Source organism: Lissotriton vulgaris, chromosome 11 (genome assembly GCF_964263255.1).
Source record: "Lissotriton vulgaris chromosome 11, aLisVul1.2, whole genome shotgun sequence".
Classification (NCBI taxonomy): Eukaryota; Metazoa; Chordata; class Amphibia; order Caudata; family Salamandridae; genus Lissotriton; species Lissotriton vulgaris.
This window is the reverse complement of record NC_141699.1, coordinates 389420944-389440888: the sequence shown is the minus strand read 5'-3', so window position 1 is coordinate 389440888 and position 19945 is coordinate 389420944. Positions and strand designations below refer to the sequence as shown.

General features: G+C 49.2%; 1 protein-coding gene across 1 annotated transcript in view; it reads left to right on the top strand.

The window, feature by feature from the left end:
• The window catches only part of LOC147679841 (cytosolic purine 5'-nucleotidase-like), a 242758-nt gene that overhangs the window by 68532 nt on the left and 154281 nt on the right, over positions 1-19945 (top strand). The window lies entirely within an intron of this gene.

Sequence of the window (19945 nt, the reverse complement as noted above, 5' to 3'; positions counted from 1 at the left end):
GTACATGATACAGGAAAAGAATTTTTAAAAAAAAAACAATTAAATAAGTAGAGAGAGTTGATTGCATTCCTGCTTAAAACAAAGGAAAGGGGACGTTAATAAGAAGGGATTTGGTAGATACAGGGAACACCTAAGGATAACAGGATATAAGTCTCACCAGAGTAAATACTAACAATCAATGTTCATGAGTTAGTAATGCGGCAGTTCTTACTTTTTTCTGTCTGGTGGCAGCTACTAAAAAACAGGCTACGCCATAAGCAACTGGCACTGAGTTCAACATCTGTAAATATAGTAATGCTGGCCGTACCTGAACGAAATTTAAAGGTTTTAAAATGGGCACAAGAAATTTTTTCCGCGGGACCAGATAATGTTCGCACAGCATAACCAGATGCAGAGTGTCCTGTGTTGAGAAACAGTCGCATGTACAAGGGGGAAAATTTTCTGGGGTACCCCAATCTGTATGCGTGCCAAGGATGAGATGGATCAAATTAAATCTAAACCTTATGAGCAGAAATCGATGGTAGGGCTTTGTGACAAATTTTAAGTAGGGTTCCATCTCTGTAGTGGTGGAGAGTTGAAAAAGTAATCTGACTGTAGGTTTACTGATTTCAGCCGATTCTCTTTCACATTCCAACAAAGATCGAAAATGTTGCTTCACCCACTTTGCATCCTCTTTTTTGAGATGTTGCGGAAGAGAGTACATTTCCGGACGCCCTAGCCTCGCACATGCCGCTCTAACATATGCCAGCCACGGGATAGTATGAGCTTTGTCCAGAGATAAACAATCCTTTAGGATGCAGTGATTCAGGCTGATCTCTTCATTGGTCCAGGTTTTGATCCAGCAAAGTACTGGGGACATTTTTAGAAGATCAGTAACGTACCCCATACCTAGTTCATTATGCGTTGAATGTGTGGGGGAAGATTTCGGGAGAGTCAACAGGGCCCGTATGAAGTTATTTTCGGCAATTTGTATTCCTGAGACTGGAACATAGCCCCAAATGTCTGCCCCATAGGAAGCAATTGCCAAGCATTTAGCTCTATAAATCCTGGTCATTGCTTCCATAGGTTTCGAGCCCAATTTTTTTAAAAAGCTCAGGAGTGCTGTTGTTGATCTAATTATTCCATTTTCCTTGAGTTTCATTTGTGGCTTCCAGGTTCCTCTCTCGTCAAAAGTGACCCCCAGATAGCAAAAGGAGGGCACCCTTGAAATTGGTGAATTGTTGGAGCTGAAAGATCTAATCTTCATATTTTTCTTTCGCGAGCCAACGACCATAACATGGGACTTGACGGTATTGATTTTTAAATCAAGCGCTTCCATGAACTGGCCGAAATGGTCCAAAAGTTTTTGAAGCCCTATGCCAGTCCACGCTATAAGGACAGCGTCATCCGCGTATAGGAGGACCGGAATAGGTAGGCCCCCCATACGCGGAATATCCAAGGTGGCTGAGTTCAGAAATTTCCCCAAGGCGTTGATGTACAGTGTAAAGAGTAGAGGGGCCAGGATGCACCCTTGTCTGACCCCTCTCCCTGATCTAAACTTTGCTGTACACCTACCGTCCCTTGATGTCCTAACCGTTGCAAACAAATTAGAGTGAAGATCATGTAAAAAACTAACCAAAGTAGTGTCCAATCCTGAATTGTGTAAGATGGTCCATAATTTTGAACGATTAACCAAATCAAACGCCGAGGATAGGTCCATAAATCCCAAATAAAGAAACCCCCCCTTCACCACAGTGTATTTACTAATGATTAAATGAAGGTTCAGGCATTGGTCAATTGTCCCTCTGTGTGCCCTGAACCCGTACTGCAAGTCTGAAAGGATCCCGCTCTCCTCCAGCCAATCCTCCATTCTGTGCAAAATGACTCTGCCTAGGATCTTGACGGCAGAGTCCAGCAAGGAGATTGGTCTGTAGCAGGCCGGGTCCGCCCTGTTCCCTTTCTTAAATATAGGCACAATTATGGAGGTAGACCAGGAGGATGGGAAGCCAGCTGTCGGGATAGCATTGAAAACATTAGATAGAATTTTGGACCAGAATTGTGGGTACTGTATATAAAGTTCTGCTGGTACCCCATCAGGGCCCGGGGCCTTATGTTTGTTGGTCTCTCTAATCGCCCTTTCCACTTCCATGGTGTTAAAGTCCATGACCAGATTGGTATGGTCGCGGGTTTTGTCGGTTAAGACAGGGGCTGTAGACTCATAGATTTTGCCAAAATGGGCTAGCCATCTGTTGTCTTCTATGACACAGTCTAAATCCGTTTGCCCATTGTCGGGAAAAAAGGGCTGATTTACAATGGCCCAAAACTTTTTGCTGTCTCTCAGGACTTCCACTGATAGTAGGCTATTCCATGCTTCCTCCTTAATTTGATTTTTACGATTTTGGGTTATGGTTTTATAATCCCTCCTTAACTTGGCCACTAAGGACTTATCTCTGGGTTTTTGTTTGATGGCTTTCATCAGAGCACTATGAGCCCTCGAACATTCCTTGTTAAACCATTTATGGGTCTTTGTATTCCCTTGCCCAACCAGCCTTCGTTCCAAGTTCTTACTAATCCTGGAGCAGATGTCTTCGAAGGCTATCAGGACCTTAGGGCCCTCTGCAGTTGGGTCCAAGCATACTGCCATGCTGTCCTCCGTCTCTTGGGCAATTGCATGAAAGAAATCCTCTGGGACGATCATCTCCCATTTCAGGCGCCTTCCCTGCTCTTTAGATTTCAGATCCTTTATGGCTGCCATGCTTGGTGAACTGCCAGTGTGAAAACAATCTAAATCCAAGGACAAGAGAACAGGATGATGATCCGATGAGATAAGGTCAACTACGCTGTACTCATGTACCTTTGCCAAGACCCCATTTGAAACAAAAATATAATCTATAACTGTATTGGCATCTCTTCCGACAAAAGTTGGGGCTCTCGGCTCGCTAATGCCCTGATCAAATTCGAAGAGATTTAGGTTCGCTAGAAGGAACTCTAGGTACTCGCCCTCTGCAGTGTGTTCAAAATGGGGAATGGCTTCGGGTGATATCCCCCCGTATCTATCATTAAAACAACCTCCCTCACAGGGGTGTATGTTAAAATCCCCCAGAATAACCAATTCCGAGGGGGTGGTGCAATCACTCCTATAGGCTGACAAAAAATTTAACAAAGAAATTAAATGTTCATTTACAGTGACGGACTCCTTTGAGTTATAAAAGTTAATCAACAGAACAATCTTTGAGTTAGGGAGAGTCCATTCTACCGCAAGAGCATTTATTAAAGCGGTATCTATTTTTTTGAAAACCCCTACTAAGTCCAGGGAACACAAGATGAGTAAACCACCCTTTGCTCTTCCTCTTATCCCTGGGACTGCCGGGGTGGAAAAGCTGCAAAAACCATCCAGGGAAAAAGATTGTGTTGTATCCCACGTTTCTTGAAGCCCTATAATATGATGTTGTTCAATAAAACTTTGCCATGTTGGGTCCAGAGCCTTCGCATTTAAACCTGCCACGTTCCAGGTAAGGACTTTACAAAGTGCTAAGTCTGTGTTAGGGGCAATCGGTGTACCCGCACCCCTGCTCTCTCTCGTCATCTTCAGGCTAGTTCCGGGTATAGGGGATAAGTTAGCTGTTATAGGTGCCACTATGGAGACATCCTTACAGGGACGTGTTAAATTTAGGCAAACAGCATGTTCCCCTGGCGAACCCTGAGTATGTCAATCCACCCAATCTGTGTTTGAAAGGCACTCAAAGCGGTTTGCAATAGGGAAGTACAGGGGATTGGAAGGGCCATTTTGAGGTTGTTGATAGAAAAAGGGATGGATAAGTTGGGGGCCATGCGGAGGACCACCTTGACGTGGTCTACCTCCCCTAGTCCCCACCAAATTCCACCCCCCATCCCAGCCCTCCTCCCTCACTGGGGGTTGAATATCCCAAGGGAAGTTCGGCCTTTGTCTTGGAATCCTATCATGAGAGCCTTTAAACCAACTCCAGCGATTATCCGCTTGATTGTGGGGAAGATAAAAATACGAGAGAGGTCTGGCAGTAACCCTACTCGCCTGATATCTTGGGGCCCTGTTGTTGCAAATAAAATCTACTGCCTCAGGATTTTCAAAAGTTACCACCACACAGTCCCCCTGCAAATTTTTCTTATTTCGTCCTACCCAGGGAGCCCTCTCTATCATTAAGATATCAGCTGATATGTTTGTTGGGAGGGGGTAATTGTTCGCTAGCCAGTGGCAGACTTTATTTTTGAGTGCCTGATATGATTCTTCTTCTGGCGACCGGAGTTCTGTGACTCCGGTAAGGATAACCACATAAGGTGCGGCATCTGGGGGGAGGTGAATATTTCTACGATTCCTAACCTTACCCTTATCCTCTATATCGAGTTTAGGCGCCTGGGATAAACTGTCGCTGGGTGTGGACTGGGGGATGGTATTATTTTTAGATGAGATCAAATTAGTATCTGATTTTTTAATCTGCTCTACGACAGGGGGTTTAGTTTTAGGTCCTACTTGGTTTGAGGCACTACTGGGTTTCTTAGTCGTCGTGTTGTTAGTCTCCGACGCTTTATTAGGAACCATTGTAGTCTTTGTGGGTTTAGGTACATTAGTAGCCTGAATTGGTTTTTTATTTAGGGTAAAGCTGGGAGCACTTATGTCCTTATGTATATTTTTTAAAACCGTTTCCAGACAGCGTAGTCTTGCCTCTATAGGTTCTAGTAAAGCTTTTAACATATTCCAAATTATTGTATTATTTGAGGTAGAACCCGGCTCCTCCAATGGGGTGTTATTATTGAATTACCTGTGGGGCCGCTGAGTTGCAAAATTTCTTCCAGACTTTGGTCAATTACGGTATCATCTGGGAGACTCAGCAGTAGGCCAGGGTTATTAGGAGGTGGGCCTTCTGTGGGGATAGGTAGACTGTCTGAGGGTTTTTCAGCAATACAAGGATTAGATAAAGTAATAGCCTTCTTCCCTTTTACAGCCGGTAAGGTCTTAGTTTTGCGTTTTTGTTTAGGGATTGCCCCTTCTATCCGCGCTCTTTCTGTTAAATTGACTGTAGGGTTACTAACATTTATTTCACTTCTTTGCGTTCCGCTCTCAGTCAGTATGTCTAAGTTAGGTGAAGCCTCCAAATCCTGGGCAAAATTAAGGACGTCCAAGTCCTTATTAGGTCCAGAATGATGTACTAACACCTGTGCTTCGCGCCGGGAATCCATTTTCGGTGTCTGAGCCTCGGCAATGAGGCCAAGGGAAGAACGCTTGGCCATGGCCAGATCTTGAGAAACTCTCCTGTCCATGAGAATTATCCCCTCGTCGATAAGTGCGTGTGTGCGGGTGATGAAATCATCCAGTGTCCCAGTGAGTTTTTTGGCTCCTGCGGCGGCCATGCTTCTTGTTTCACGGCAGGACATAACCCGGGAGAACCAAGTGAAAAGGCGGGAGGGAGCTCAGAACGCCTAGCCAAGATCTGTGGCCCAGCCCAGTCTCCTCGGGCCTCTGAGGGCCACAGAGGGCCCGCCCTTTGCTCGGGCTTAGCCCCGGGCGCTCCCGCGCGCTCCCGCGCAGCGTTGATCACCGCTTTATATATGTAATTGTCAGGTGTTGGGTGGGCGGGGCGGTCAGGGAGAGCGGGCCAGGTGACTCGGCCTGAGGATTACCGGGACTCATGGGAAAGCGAGTCCCGGTTCCTACGCTCGCAGCCCTGTCTCACGCTCACACACCCAGCAGCTACCTGTAGGTCCGGTGATGGCAGCGGCGAAGCGGGACCCGCGAAGCGGGTACCGCGAGTGGTAGCAGTCCTTTCTTCCTCCTCGAACAGCAAACGGCAAAGTCAGGTGATTTGTGGCGTCCCCACACGCTATGGGAGGCTGAGTCTTTTAAGGTGCTTCAGCTGGGCGGGGCGGTCTGGGAGAGCGGGCCAGGTGACTCGGCCTGAGGATTACCGGGACTCCTGGGAAAGCGAGTCCCGGTTCCTACGCTCGCAGCCCTGTCTCACGCTCACACACCCAGCAGCTACCTGTAGGTCCGGTGATGGCAGCGGCGAAGCGGGACCCGCGAAGCGGGTACTGCGAGTGGTAGCAGTCGTTCCTTCCTCCTCGAACAGCAAACGGCAAAGTCAGGTGATTTGTGGCGTCCCCACACGCTATGGGGGGCTGAGTCTTTTTAGGTGCTTCAGCTGGGCGGGGCGGTCAGGGAGAGCGGGCCAGGTGACTCGGCCTGAGGATTACCGGGACTCCTGGGAAAGCGAGTCCCGGTTCCTACGCTCGCAGCCCTGTCTCACGCTCACACACCCAGCAGCTACCTGTAGGTCCGGTGATGGCAGCGGCGAAGCGGGACCCGCGAAGCGGGTACCGCGAGTGGTAGCAGTCCTTCCTTCCTCCTCGAACAGCAAACGGCAAAGTCAGGTGATTTGTGGCGTCCCCACACGCTATGGGAGGCTGAGTCTTTTAAGGTGCTTCAGCTGGGCGGGGCGGTCAGGGAGAGCGGGCCAGGTGACTCGGCCTGAGGATTACCGGGACTCCTGGGAAAGCGAGTCCCGGTTCCTACGCTCGCAGCCCTGTCTCACGCTCACACACCCAGCAGCTACCTGTAGGTCCGGTGATGGCAGCGGCGAAGCGGGACCCGCGAAGCGGGTACCGCGAGTGGTAGCAGTCCTTCCTTCCTCCTCGAACAGCAAACGGCAAAGTCAGGTGATTTGTGGCGTCCCCACACGCTATGGGAGGCTGAGTCTTTTAAGGTGCTTCAGCTGGGCGGGGCGGTCAGGGAGAGCGGGCCAGGTGACTCGGCCTGAGGATTACCGGGACTCCTGGGAAAGCGAGTCCCGGTTCGTACGCTCGCAGCCCTGTCTCACGCTCACACACCCAGCAGCTACCTGTAGGTCCGGTGATGGCAGCGGCGAAGCGGGACCCGCGAAGCCGGTACCGCGAGTGGTAGCAGTCCTTCCTTCCTCCTCGAACAGCAAACGGCAAAGTCAGGTGATTTGTGGCGTCCCCACACGCTATGGGAGGCTGAGTCTTTTAAGGTGCTTCAGCTGGGCGGGGCGGTCAGGGAGAGCGGGCCAGGTGACTCGGCCTGAGGATTACCGGGACTCCTGGGAAAGCGAGTCCCGGTTCCTACGCTCGCAGCCCTGTCTCACGCTCACACACCCAGCAGCTACCTGTAGGTCCGGTGATGGCAGCGGCGAAGCGGGACCCGCGAAGCGGGTACCGCGAGTGGTAGCAGTCCTTCCTTCCTCCTCGAACAGCAAACGGCAAAGTCAGGTGATTTGTGGCGTCCCCCGACCCGACCTGTCAGTTTAACTAACTGCAACATTCTATTTGCAATAACTTTGGCGCTGATTGACGAATCTTCGTGAAAATATCCAAAACGTATGGCCCGCTCCAGTCCGCTCCTATCCCGAGTGGGGATGATTTGTCAAGCGGGGGCCGAGAAAAAAGGGGGTCCCAAAACGCGTTTTCCCATGTTATTTCCCATAGGAAATATTAGACACGGCTACAGCCCGAACTGCTGAACGGAATTACACCAAAGTTTGCCAAAAGGTAGCCCTTGGTTCAGAAAGTGTCCTTTTTTTAAATGGTGTTAATACAAATGATAGTGGTGAAAAAATATTTTGCCCATAGGAAACTTTAGACATCGTTAAAGCAAAAACTGCCAAACGGAATGACACCAAATTTGGCAAAAAGGTACTGCTTGGCTCAGAAAGCGACCTTTTTAAAAATGGTGTCAATCCGTTCAGTAGTTTTTGAGAAATTAAGAAATAAAGATAGTGATATCTATGGCTGCGGTGGATCCGTGCACTCTGTGCGCAACCTGCGCGTACCCTCCTGATCATGAGATGTATGCTAATTTGCTGTCAACACTCCAAACCAGGAAGCGTGGCAGCCATCTTGTGCCTCGAACCGAGGCACAAGAAATCAGGAAAACAAGTGCGCAAAACACAAAAAGTGGGCAGGGTAGAAACACCCTGACCCCCTATGCCTGCTTAGGGGGTCTCACAAGGATACCCAGGGCAAAAATAAAAAAATATATATATATATATTTTTTAAATCAGCAAAATCCGCACAGGGTGCACGGATCCTGCAGAGAAGAAAAAAATGTGCTTTGTTAATATTCAGCCCCCGGGGGGGCAAATCCCGGGGGCAATATCAGTATTGAGTTGGGGGCCCAAAGTAGCCCCCCAGTCCTAGGGACCACCACCCCCGGGCCTTCTAGGAGAAATGGTTGGGGGGGGCTCAAAGGCCCCCCCAAGCCCCGGGGACCGCCAACTTCCGGGACTTTTTGATTATATTTGCGGGGGGCTAACAGCCCCCCCAGCCCGGGGACCACCACCCCCCGGGCTTGTAAAATACATGTGTGGGGGGGCTCAAAGGCCCCCCAAGCCCCAGGGATCGGCACCCGGTGGCTTTAAGAAAATATTTGTGGAGGGCTCTTGGCCCCCCCGCAGCCCCGGGGACCGCCACCTCCCTGGGCCTCTAAATATTAAATTTGGGGGGTCCGTGATGGACCCCACAGCCCCGGGGACCACCACCTCCCCGGGGCTTTGGTAATGGTGGGAGGGGGGCCGCACAGTCCCCTCCTGGAAACTTGTCATGGCCCTGGGGACCGCCACCCCCCAGGGCCGGCTCCGGCAGTGTCCCGGGGTGCCTACCCCCCGGACACTGTAGTTTGCTATGGCAGGGTAGGAGCCTTGCGGCTCCCGCCCTGCCATAGCAAACTGCTTTGCTATTTGGAAGAGAGAGCAGGAAACCTGCTCTCTCTTCCAAATACCAAAGCTGATTACTTTTCCACACGGGGAGCTGCATCTTAGCAGCTCCCCATGTGGAAAAGCAATGACGGATCCCGCAGGAGGCGGGGAGCCGGCTGGACCGTGGGGGGATTGGGGACCCCCCACGGTCCCCAACGGATAGGGCCGGCCCCGGGGGACGAAGTCCCCGGGGCCATAAGTGGCCTAGGAGAGGGTCCATATGGGGGCCCCCATCGCAAATAATAATTTTTTTAAAAACGTAAAGGCCGGCCCCAGGGGATGGAGTCCCACGGGGCCTTGAATGGCCTGAGGAGGGGGCCACGCAGCCCCCCTCCAAAAATTAAAATAAAGAAAAAAACTGGCCATGCCCCGGGAAATGGGGTCCCCAGGTCTGATTATGGCCTAGGGAGGGGGGCCACGCAGCCCCCTTCCAATATTTTAATTAAAAAATAAAAAGGGGTAAGGCCCTGGGGGATGGGGCCACACATCCCCCTTCTTAAAAATGAAAAAAAAAGACTGGACATGCCCCTGGAAATGGGGTCCCCGGGTCTGATTATGGCCTAGGGAGGGGGGCCAAGTGGACCCCTTCCAATATTTTAATAAAAAAATAAAAAGGGGTAAGGCCCTGGGGGATGGGGCCACACATCCCCCTTCTTAAAAATGAAAAAAAAAGACTGGCTTTGCGCCGGAGGCCCTGCCCCCTCCCTACAGCACTCTGCAAACGCCCCGCCGGCGCATTTGCAAATGGGGAATTAATTCCCCTTGAATACTGGGGGTCCCTGAGGACCAACTAGCCCACCAGGAACCTCCAATATGCGCCAGGGAGCTGTGTTGCAGAAAGGTGTTCAGAGGCCACGCCCATTTTTACACCTCTCTGCAGCAGAGATCTGTGGCTCTTAATGGGGGTACCTGGTGGGCTAGTTGCCCCCCAGGGACCCTCAGGATTCAAGGGGAGTTAATCCCCCAACTTAAAACGCGCCCGGGGTGCTTTTGCACAATGGTGAAGGGAGGGGTGGGGCCTGAGGTGACATGTACAAACACGCCCTGTGGCTCGTTTTAAGTTGGGGAATTAATTCCTCTTTAATCCTGAGGATCCATGGGGGCCAACTAGCCCACCAAGTACCTCCAGTAAGCGACACGGAGCTGCGTTGCAGAGTGTTGTAAAAAGGGGAGTGGCCTCTGAACACCTCTCTGCAACGCAGCTCTCTGGCGATACTGGAGGTACCTGGTGGGCTAGTTGGCCCCCAGGGAGCCTCAGGATTGAAGAGGAATTAATTCCCCATGTTAAAAAGCGCCACAGGGGGGGCGTGGCTAGCAGCCGATGGAAATGGCCACGTAGCTGCTGAGCTCCGTGTGAGAGGCACCCGTTTTTAACAATCCGACCACTTATCCGTTCAGTAAGAAGGCCCCCCGGGGCAAGAGCTGAAGTCCGGGATGGAGCGGCACATCCTGGCGAAGTCAAGAGGCGCTCTGAAGTGGTGGTCCGCAGCGACGAGTATCGGATCCCGTGGGCCTTTACAGCGACATCGAACCGCGGCCTGCCGCAGTTCTGAGGCCGAGTGGAAGTGCTGGTGAGCCGGCTGCCGCGGCGGCGGAAGTGCCCCTTACTTTGGCCCTGAAGAAGAACGGCCGTTTACAGACCCGCTGCCGGCGTGGAACCAACAGAGGCGATATACCTCCGATCCCCGGCAGCACGGAAAGACACTAAGGCCCGGTGCGCACCCTCCGGAACCAAGAGACTTTTCCGGCGGAGGCGCCGAGATCGCCGGTGCCTGCCTGCTGTGTTGTCTCCCCCCCGGGCAGTGAAGTGACACCGGTGGGGGCTGAGGAGACACCCGCGGCACTTACCGGCCCCGCCCAACTGAGACCGCAGCAACCACGATACACAGAACGGAGATGGTAGGCGGGGGCGCGGGGCAGTAGCGTGTGTGCTGCCATATTGCGCGTGGACCCCCCATCAAGAGGAGCAGTGCGCCGTTGGCGGGCGCGACGGTGAGCACGCATACCGCCGACACCACCTGGCAGGAAACAGCTGGATTGCCGTGGGTAAGACAAGTGCAGGCCAGCCTTCCCGACGCCCCTGCCCAGCAATAAGACAACAAGACATACCTGCCCATGCTGGAGATGTAGGCACAGAACGTGCACTGTTAACAGGGGGTCCAAACGTCAGTGAGTCCAGTGGCCCACACAAACAGACACCACTCAACCGCTGGTGGCGACGGCACTGCTGTGTCCGGGACTGCCCCCGCTGGCGGTGTAGACTATTGCCCGAGTGGGCTCACTGCCATTATTGCCTACATTAGCACCATCCTCACTACCCCGACTCGTGACACCCCTCGGATGTTTGTGGGCGTCCACCGGCTGCTACAGGTGATCTACTGGTGCGAACGCCACACTGTGCCATCCCTCTTACAGGCTTGACCCGGTCGCTCACTTCCCCCCGTATCAGCCTCACAGGGGCAAGCCTTCCGGGGGGGCGCCATGGCTGGAAGAGGCCCAAGAAACCACTCTACGCAGGCCAAGTTAGATAAATATGCTATGAAAAGAGCAATTCGCAACCTCCAGAGGGCCGACCGTCGACGGGAAAACCATCTGACGGAGAGGGGGCAAAAAAAGTCACATTGGAGGACATAATGAAAGCACTATCTGCGGTACAGACGACGGTTGGAACGATTTCAACAGACGTGTCTTTACTAAGGGCGGACTTCCACAAAATGACGGAGCGAATCAAGGAAGTCGAAATAGTTACGAAGTCGCTGGTAGAGGACACGTCAGAACTGCAGACAGCAATGAAGCGTCTTGAGACGGACAATGAACTTCTAAAAGACAAGCTGGACGACCAGGAGGGGCGATCACGGCGCAATAACGTCTGAATTCTTGGCCCTCCGGAATCGGAGGGGGCCCAGGCTATGGACTTATATATAGAAGATTTAATCAAAACCAAACTGCAGCCGAGGGGATTATCACACTTCTTTTCAGTGGAAAGAGCACATAGGGTCCCAGGTGGCAAACCAAACCCGGGGGCGCCCCATGACCTGTCCTGGCCAGGTTGTTCAATTTTCGCGATAGAGACACGATCCTGCAAGCGGCAAGAACATCTCAGCCGATTCGTGTTCACAACTCCACCCTCGCTTTCTTCGTAGACTACACTGCAGAGGTAGCCCGCCGTAGGAGGAGCTTCATGGAGGTCAGAAGGAATTAAGGGCGCGAGAAGTGCCCTACTCCATGCTATTCCCGGCCCGGCTGCGAGTGATAGCTGACAGTAAGACGTGGTTCTTCGACTCGCCAGAATCGGCGCATGATTGGTTGGAGTGTTGGAGACAGGTGGCACTGCGACGCCGCGCCAACGGGAATCACCGCCGACAGCAGGAGGGAGACCACGCTGGATCTCAAGAGCAAAGCCTGGGAGGACGGCACCACTCACCTGGACCTGAGACGGAAGAAAATGGACAGGAATAAGAACTCTAACCTCTTGACTTTGACCGACATTACTGCAGTACCGATTAGTATCTGCGGCCCAGCTCTGGATGCTGGACTGAGGCAACCCGGGGGAGCCGGTACGGGCAGCCGCCTCTACGGTCCTTGTACCCCGACAAGCAAGTACAATGGTTTGGGTTGCGGTAAAGCACTCTGCTAAGTTGGGGTGGCGGGCAGTTCTAAGTCCGTTAAGCAGGGAGGCAGGGAGGGGGGTGGGACGGAAAGGGAAAGTTTTGCATTGTTTATGTTTGAATGTTATGGCAAGAATTGACATTAGGCTCATACAGACTACATTAAGAAAGGACAGCTGCATCACCATTGAGGTAAAAGAGACACATATATCAGATCCGCATCTACACTATCAATGTTTTGGATTCATTGCACGGCAGCGATTCAGTGACGCCTGGTATTGGCGGGTCACCTGCACTTTTGACTATTGGACACACCTCACTATAGATAATGGCTGACGATGCTTCGCATGGGCTGCTGGCTCATCGAACAACTCTCACCCTTCTCACCTGGAATGTCAGGGGCTTAGGCGATAAAGTGAAAAGGGGCCTAGTATTGCAATACCACAAGCACTGTGGCCCTGCGGTGGTCTTTCTACAGGAGACGCATCTGGTTGGGTCAGCGGTACGAGCTATGGATAGATGGGGATACCAGATGTTGGCCCATGCAGACATTTCCTCGGGTTCTAGGGGTACGGGAATTCTTATTAGGAAAAACTTCCCGTTAGCGGTGCAACAAGCACGAAGTGACAAACAGGGCCGCTTCGCTGCGGTGACCTGTCGATGGGAAGGAAAGTTATTTAATCTGGTCTCTGTCTATAAACCACCTGCACTACATGCACAATCCCACTCCGCCCATACGGGGTTTCTATTGACACTTCCAGAGGCGACACTTCTAATAGGGGGTGACTTTAACGATATAGTGGACGGCTCAAAGGACAGGTTCCCTACTAGGCCTGAAACTCAAGGTGGGCGACGTCTTCTTGGCTTAATAGATGCCCTGGGGCTTACAGATAGCTGGAGATTCAAGCACCCGAATGAAGCACAATACACCTTCTGCTCAGCAGTACATAAATCTCTCACGCGTATCGACTATTTTCTGGTGCCCGCAGATGCCTTACAAGGTATAGAGGAGGTCACTATCCGCCCCAGAGGCATATCGGATCACTCCCCAATTCTGTTTAAATACAACCATCACCAGGCCTGCCGAAGACGTATGTTCCCGGTACATGCCAGTTTCCTCCAGATTCCACCCATTCAGTCGACCCTCGCACGTACCACTAAACAATTTTTCCAAGAAAACCAGGGCTCGGTGGATTCACCCAGTACGCTCTGGGAAGCGTATAAAGTGGTCCTCCGGGGACAAGCTATGGGATCCATCCTGGGTTACAAACGGGAGCGCCGGGCGGAATTAGACAGCCTTGAGGCTGAACTCACTATAGCCATTGAAGAGCAGGAGGCCCACCCGTCTCCGGGAACCGCCTTTGCGGTCCGTTTAAAACAAAACGAACTCCTGGCCCATCAGAGAGAAATAGCACTGAGTAAGATACAAGCCACTAGACACAGGGTGTATGAACTGGGAGACAAGGCGGGGAAAATGCTAGCCTGGCTAGTTAGGAAAGAGAAAGCACATAAAGTCATCCCACAACTAACTTCTCCTGCAGGTTCCCGGATTTCTGACCCTGAAGGTATAGTCGATCTCCTAGCTGACCACTAGGAACAAATCTATGCTCCCCGGGCAGCCTACTCGATTGAAGAGGCATATGAATACATTAAGGATCTATCAATACCCAAGCTCTCTCCGGAGGTAGCGCTCCTATTAGAGGCAGACATTACCACAGCTGAAGTGCAGGCAGCTACTTATGCATTAGCGTCTGGTAAGGACTCGGGCCGAACGGGCTCCCAGATGAAATGCACAAGAGACTGATACAATCGACAGCCCCTTTCTTCCTAAGCATGATCTCTGACAGTCTGGAATTAGGAGAGCTGCCGTGAGATCAGCGGCTAGCCACGATTGTCGCGATTCACAAGCCAGGCAGGCCCCAGACGGACTGTGCCTCATACCGGCCAATCTCACTCATCAACGCCTGCTAGGGGTTTGGCCACAGAGCCTGGAGTCAGGCAGTCTCTGTGGCCAAACCCCCATCGCGCACAGCCAAAGGCTGTGTGCAACGTGGAATTGGCTGCCTGTGTGGGGTTCGACGCAGGGCCTGGTCACAGGATTTACGTATGGTAATAAAATATTACTTTACATTAAAAAAGAAATGTTGAAATTCACTGAAGAAACCAAAGGTTAAAGTAACATTATAGTTAGATGTGATAAAAAAACATCTATTTCATATGTTACATCATTCATAACATGTTCTCCGACATCATTTATGACATCACTGATGACATTTCAAATGACATCATCAATGCTATTTCTGATGACATCATCCAAGCTTCTTTTGCAAGCATTGTTCGATAACCAAGTATGGCATTAGAGGTCTGAAAATAAGTACAAAAGAGATCATGAGAAAAAGAAGTATCATTAATGCCTTCTTATATACAACTCTGAACCAAGTTTGCGTTATGTGCAACATTGACCCTAAACCCTTCATGGGTAGCCGAGTTCATGTTGACTATCAACCACAAATAGAAGGGTAATCCTTCCTGCACACAGTGTTTAATCTGCATGCCACTGTTCAGAGAAAACTAAGTTTGTCCTGATACTCAACTTCTGTTATATAATAATTGCCCTACTACGGAAGCCTTTACTGTATCAAACCCCACACAGTCACCGAACTTACATTGAGAAATGAAGTTGATATGAGTAGAAAAGTAGGTACTGTAAACAATGTTTACTCTATGGAGAGTCTACTATTTATAGACATTGAAACTCTCATGAAAAACACCACAGACTATTAAAAAGTATCTACTAAGAACAGTGCACACTGTATGCAAAACATGTCCAAATAGACACAATTCACTTACAATAACCAAGGTCTGAAGGTTCTAAAGATCGTAAGATCGGCAGCCTTCATACCATGGTGGAGACATTACAGAAAGCCCATCTTCTGAAGCAAAACAAGCACATGTAGTTTGTACCTTGTGCACCCAGTCTTCTATTTAATGTAGAAATTGTTACACTGAGACGATTCTGTCTCATAACTCAAGGCGGCTTACAGTACTTAGTATGTAGTACATAGAATCTTTAACCTGTTGGAAAGTTTTTCTGCAGAACGAAAAAACATATATGGATCATGCTGCACACAAGTTGTCAACTGTCACCTGCACACAGAGATACTCTTCAATACAAAGATGTATAATGTCTTCAATAACTCTTTTATGCATTAGGAGCATACTCGTTTTGTAAACACTTACATCCATTAGCTGGACATGGCTGTTCAAAATTAGGTAGAGAATTAATATGGTAGTTACCCACCACAATGTAAATTATAAAAACAAACTCACACACTCATTGGATGATGTAATCAGTGATGTCATAGGACATGTCATGAGTGATGTAATATGTCAGGTCATATGCAGTGCATGACTCTGCTAACTATAATTGATGAATTTCTGTGTTTTTTTTTAGTTAAAATCATTAATGTTTTCACTGAGATATTCACCTAACTATAACGCCACTTTAAACGTTGTTTTTTTTCAGTGTATTTCTACGTTTTTCTTAGTCCTTTGCCGCGGCAGACATTCCGCCGTGGTGCGGAAGAAAATGCCGCATGGGCAGTTTGGCTAGCCGCCGGCTTCCTCCGCACACGCCCACATGACGTCGGACGGCTGGCAGCCTTACGACGCATGGAAAAGGTTAAAACAAAAACAGATCGTTTATCATACCCAACTATAACTTTACTTTAACCTTAGGGTATTGCAGTGAATATGTGTGTGTGCATGTGTGTGTGTGTATACATATATATGTGTGTGTGTGTGTGTGTGTGTGTGTGCGTATAGATAGGAAGTTATAGTTAGGACCTAGTTTAAATACATGAAGCATTTTTTGTTTTGCTAATAACTTTGACTACATTTGAGGAACCTTCATGAAATTTTCAAAACTAGTGTACAATTCACTTCAGCTAGTGTTTGGAAAGTTTCTGGGCGATCCGTCAAGTGGGTGCCGAGAAAAACGAGGGGGTCCAACAACACTTCCCTATGCAATTTCCCATGGGGATTTTAGACACGACTACAACCCGAACCACTAAACAGAATTTCACCAAATTTGGCAGAAAACTAGATATTGGTCCAGGAAGATCTCTTTTTGTAATTTGGTGTAAATCTTTTCAGTAGTTTTGGAGTTATTAAAGAAAAAATAAATGTATATATCTAGGAAGGTCGATCCATCGCTGATCCATCGTGCCAACAACACTGCTGTGATTGGCTGGCTGCAACCTGATAGGAAAGTTGTGGCCATCATTTTATCTATCAGGACACAGTCCCAGGACCTCAAAATAAAAGTGAAATGGAATGGAATGGGTCAGGGTAGACGTACCCTGACTCCATGGGTGTAATATAGGGGTCTGTGAGGGATCTTTGAAGGAAAGAAATTGCCCCAATTTTTTTTTACATGTGCATGGATCCGCGAATCCATTGTGGTGCTAAGCACAGCCCCCCCTATGTGAATCTGCAATGGATACACGGATGCAGTACCCTATGGAAAAAAATCCTAAAAATTCACTGGAAAAAAGCAAAGGTTACAGGGACGTTATAGCTAGGAAACAGAATTTAAAAAAACCGTAGAAATTCATTTAAAAACCTAAGGTTACAGGGACGTTATAGTTATATTCAGATTTTACTCGCACAAAACCATAGAAATTCAGCAGTTATAGTTATCTCAAGTAACTATAACTCACGCCCTCGTCATGCACGGCTAATTACCCCACAAATTACATCACTCATAACATCTTCTATGACATCATTGATAATATCACTGCAACATTTGTTGTAAGACTGTTAATGGGAAAACTGTGCATTGTGGGGTGCGAGTTATAGTTACCTTAGGTCAGAAGTTATAGTTACTTGCTATAACTCTAACTCTAACTGCTGAATTTGTATGGTTTTATGTGTGTAAAATCTGAACCTAACTATAACATCCCTGTAACCTTTGGCTTATATATATATATATATATATATATATATATATATATATATGTGTGTGTGTGTGTGTGTGTATGTGTTTACATGCACATACATATATATATGGTGCAAAGATGTAGAGTTAAGAAGAGTAAATCTATACTTCCTCTATATGTACAAACCTTTCAAGATTTTTCCCCTCTGTATTCTGTCCACCATATTACTATATTGCATTATTCCTAACGTCGATATTCCATAGTGCAATAAAAAAAATGCACTGTTTCAATATGTGAAGGTCCTTTTCGAGGGTTAAGCCCAGGAATAGGTGTTGGAAGTAAAAGACAACTAAACTGGACACTGTCACACCTAGGTTCCAGATTCAGCAACGCATCAGGGGAAATAAAGATACACTTCACTGTATAATTTCAAAAGGTGCCCAAAATATAAACTGAGATATGTCAAGTCAAGTCAAGTCAAAAAGATTTATATAGCGCGCTACATACCCGGAGGGTCTCAAGGCGCTTGAAGAAGGGTGGGGACTTATTTGTCGAATATCCAAGTTTTAAGTTGCTTTCTGAATGCTAGATGGTTCTGCGTGAGACGAAGGTGAGTGGGGAGTGAGTTCCAGGTTTTAGCTGCGAGGTAGGAAAAGGATCTACCTCCCATGGTGGTTTTATTGATGCGAGGAACGGTAGCAAGGGCTTGGTTGGAGGATCGTAGCTGACGAGAGGGGGTGTAGAAGGAAAGACGTGTGTTGAGGCATTCGGGTCCAATTTCATAAAGTGCTTTGTGTGCGTGGGTTAGGAGTCGGAAAGTAATCCTCTTATTGACGGGGAGCCAGTGGAGGTTTTTCAGGTGACTAGAGATGTGGTCTTTACGCGGGATGTCTAGTATGAGTCTGGCTGATGCGTTCTGGATGCGTTGGAGTTTATTCTGGAGTTTTGCGGTGATACCGGCGTATAGGGTGTTTCCGTAGTCCAGGCGGCTTGTGACCAGTGCATGGGTGACCGTTTTTCTGGTATCGGTGGGGATCCAGCGAAATGTTTTTTTGAGCATGCGAAGAATGTTGAAGCAAGATGATGAAACGGCGTTTACTTGTCTGTTCATAGAGAGTGAGGAGTCCAGGATGACGCCCAGGTTCCGTGCGTGGTCCGTCGGGATGGGAGCTTTTCCAAGGGCCTCTGGCCACCAAGAGTCGTCCCAGGCGGAGGGGGAGGTACCTAAGATAAGGACTTCTGTTTTGTCTGAGTTCAGTTTCAGACGGCTATGATTCATCCACTCGGCTACTTCTTTCATTCCTTCATGTAGGTTAGTTTTGGCGGTATTAGGGTCTTTGGTGAGTGATAGGATCAGTTGAGTGTCATCCGCGTAGGAGATGATGTTGAGGTTGTGTTGGCGAGCGATGGCCGCGAGGGGGCTCATGTATACGTTGAAGAGGGTGGGGCTGAGTGAGGACCCTTGGGGTACGCCGCAGATGACTTCAGTGGCCTTTGAGTTGAATGGTGGGAGGCGGACTCTCTGGGTTCTTCCTATGAGGAACGAGGTGATCCATTCCAGTGCTTTTCCTTGTATTCCGATGTTTCTGAGGCGCTGTAGAAGGGTGCTATGGCAGACTGTGTCGAAGGCTGCGGAGAGGTCGAGGAGGATGAGGGCGACTGTGTCTCCGTTGTCCAGTAGAGTTCGAATGTCGTCTGTTGCTGCGATGAGGGCGGTCTCCGTGCTGTGTTTGGCTCGGAAGCCGGACTGTGAGGAGTCGAGGGATTTGTTTGTTTCGAGGAAGGCGGCGAGCTGGTTGTTGACAGCTTTCTCGATGACTTTGGCTGGGAATGGAAGGAGCGAGATAGGGCGGTAGTTTTTGAGTTTGGTGGGGTCAGCTGTGGGTTTTTTCAGAAGGGCGCTGAGTTCTGCGTGTTTCCAGCTTTCCGGGAAGGTGGCGGAGTTGAGGGAGCAGTTGATGACGTCTCGAAGGTGTGGTGCTATGGTGGAGTCTGCTTTGTTGAAGATGTGGTCAGGGCAGGGGTCTGTGGGGGATCCTGAGTGGATGGAGTTCATCAGGCGGATGGTGTCCTCAGTGGAGATTGGGTTCCATTCATTAAGGATATTCAAGGGGGGTGGAGGTCCTGCAGAAGGTTGGGTGGGTTGGTCTCCGGGTCGGTTGACGAAGCTGTTGTGGATGTCTGCGATTTTGTTGTGGAAGAACGAGGCTAGGGAGTCGCAGAGGGCTTGAGAGGGGGTGATGTCGTTGGAGTTGGCTGAGGGGTTGGTAAATTCTTTGACGATGTTGAATAATTCCTTGCTGTTGTGGGCGTTGTTGTCTAGTCGGTCTTTGAATGCGGCTTTCTTGGCAGATCGGATTAGTTGGTGGTGTATGCGGGTGGCGTTCTTGAAGGCGTCCCTGGTGTTGGAGTTTGGGTCTTTTTTCCAGGCCTTCTCAAGAGAGCGAACAAAGGATTAAGGGAGGAAAAGTGAAGAAAATGTGGGTAGCCTTAAAAGAGAAACACGAATTGATGGCAGTTACGTCACATCCTGTCTTCATAACGCTTATGGAAAATACCATGTCCATTCAATTGAATATAATATATCCTAAATGTGCAAGTGTATGTGTATAATTATACTAATATTGACTTGTTATTTATATGGTATATAATATAAACTGAATTTCTTTTTACACTG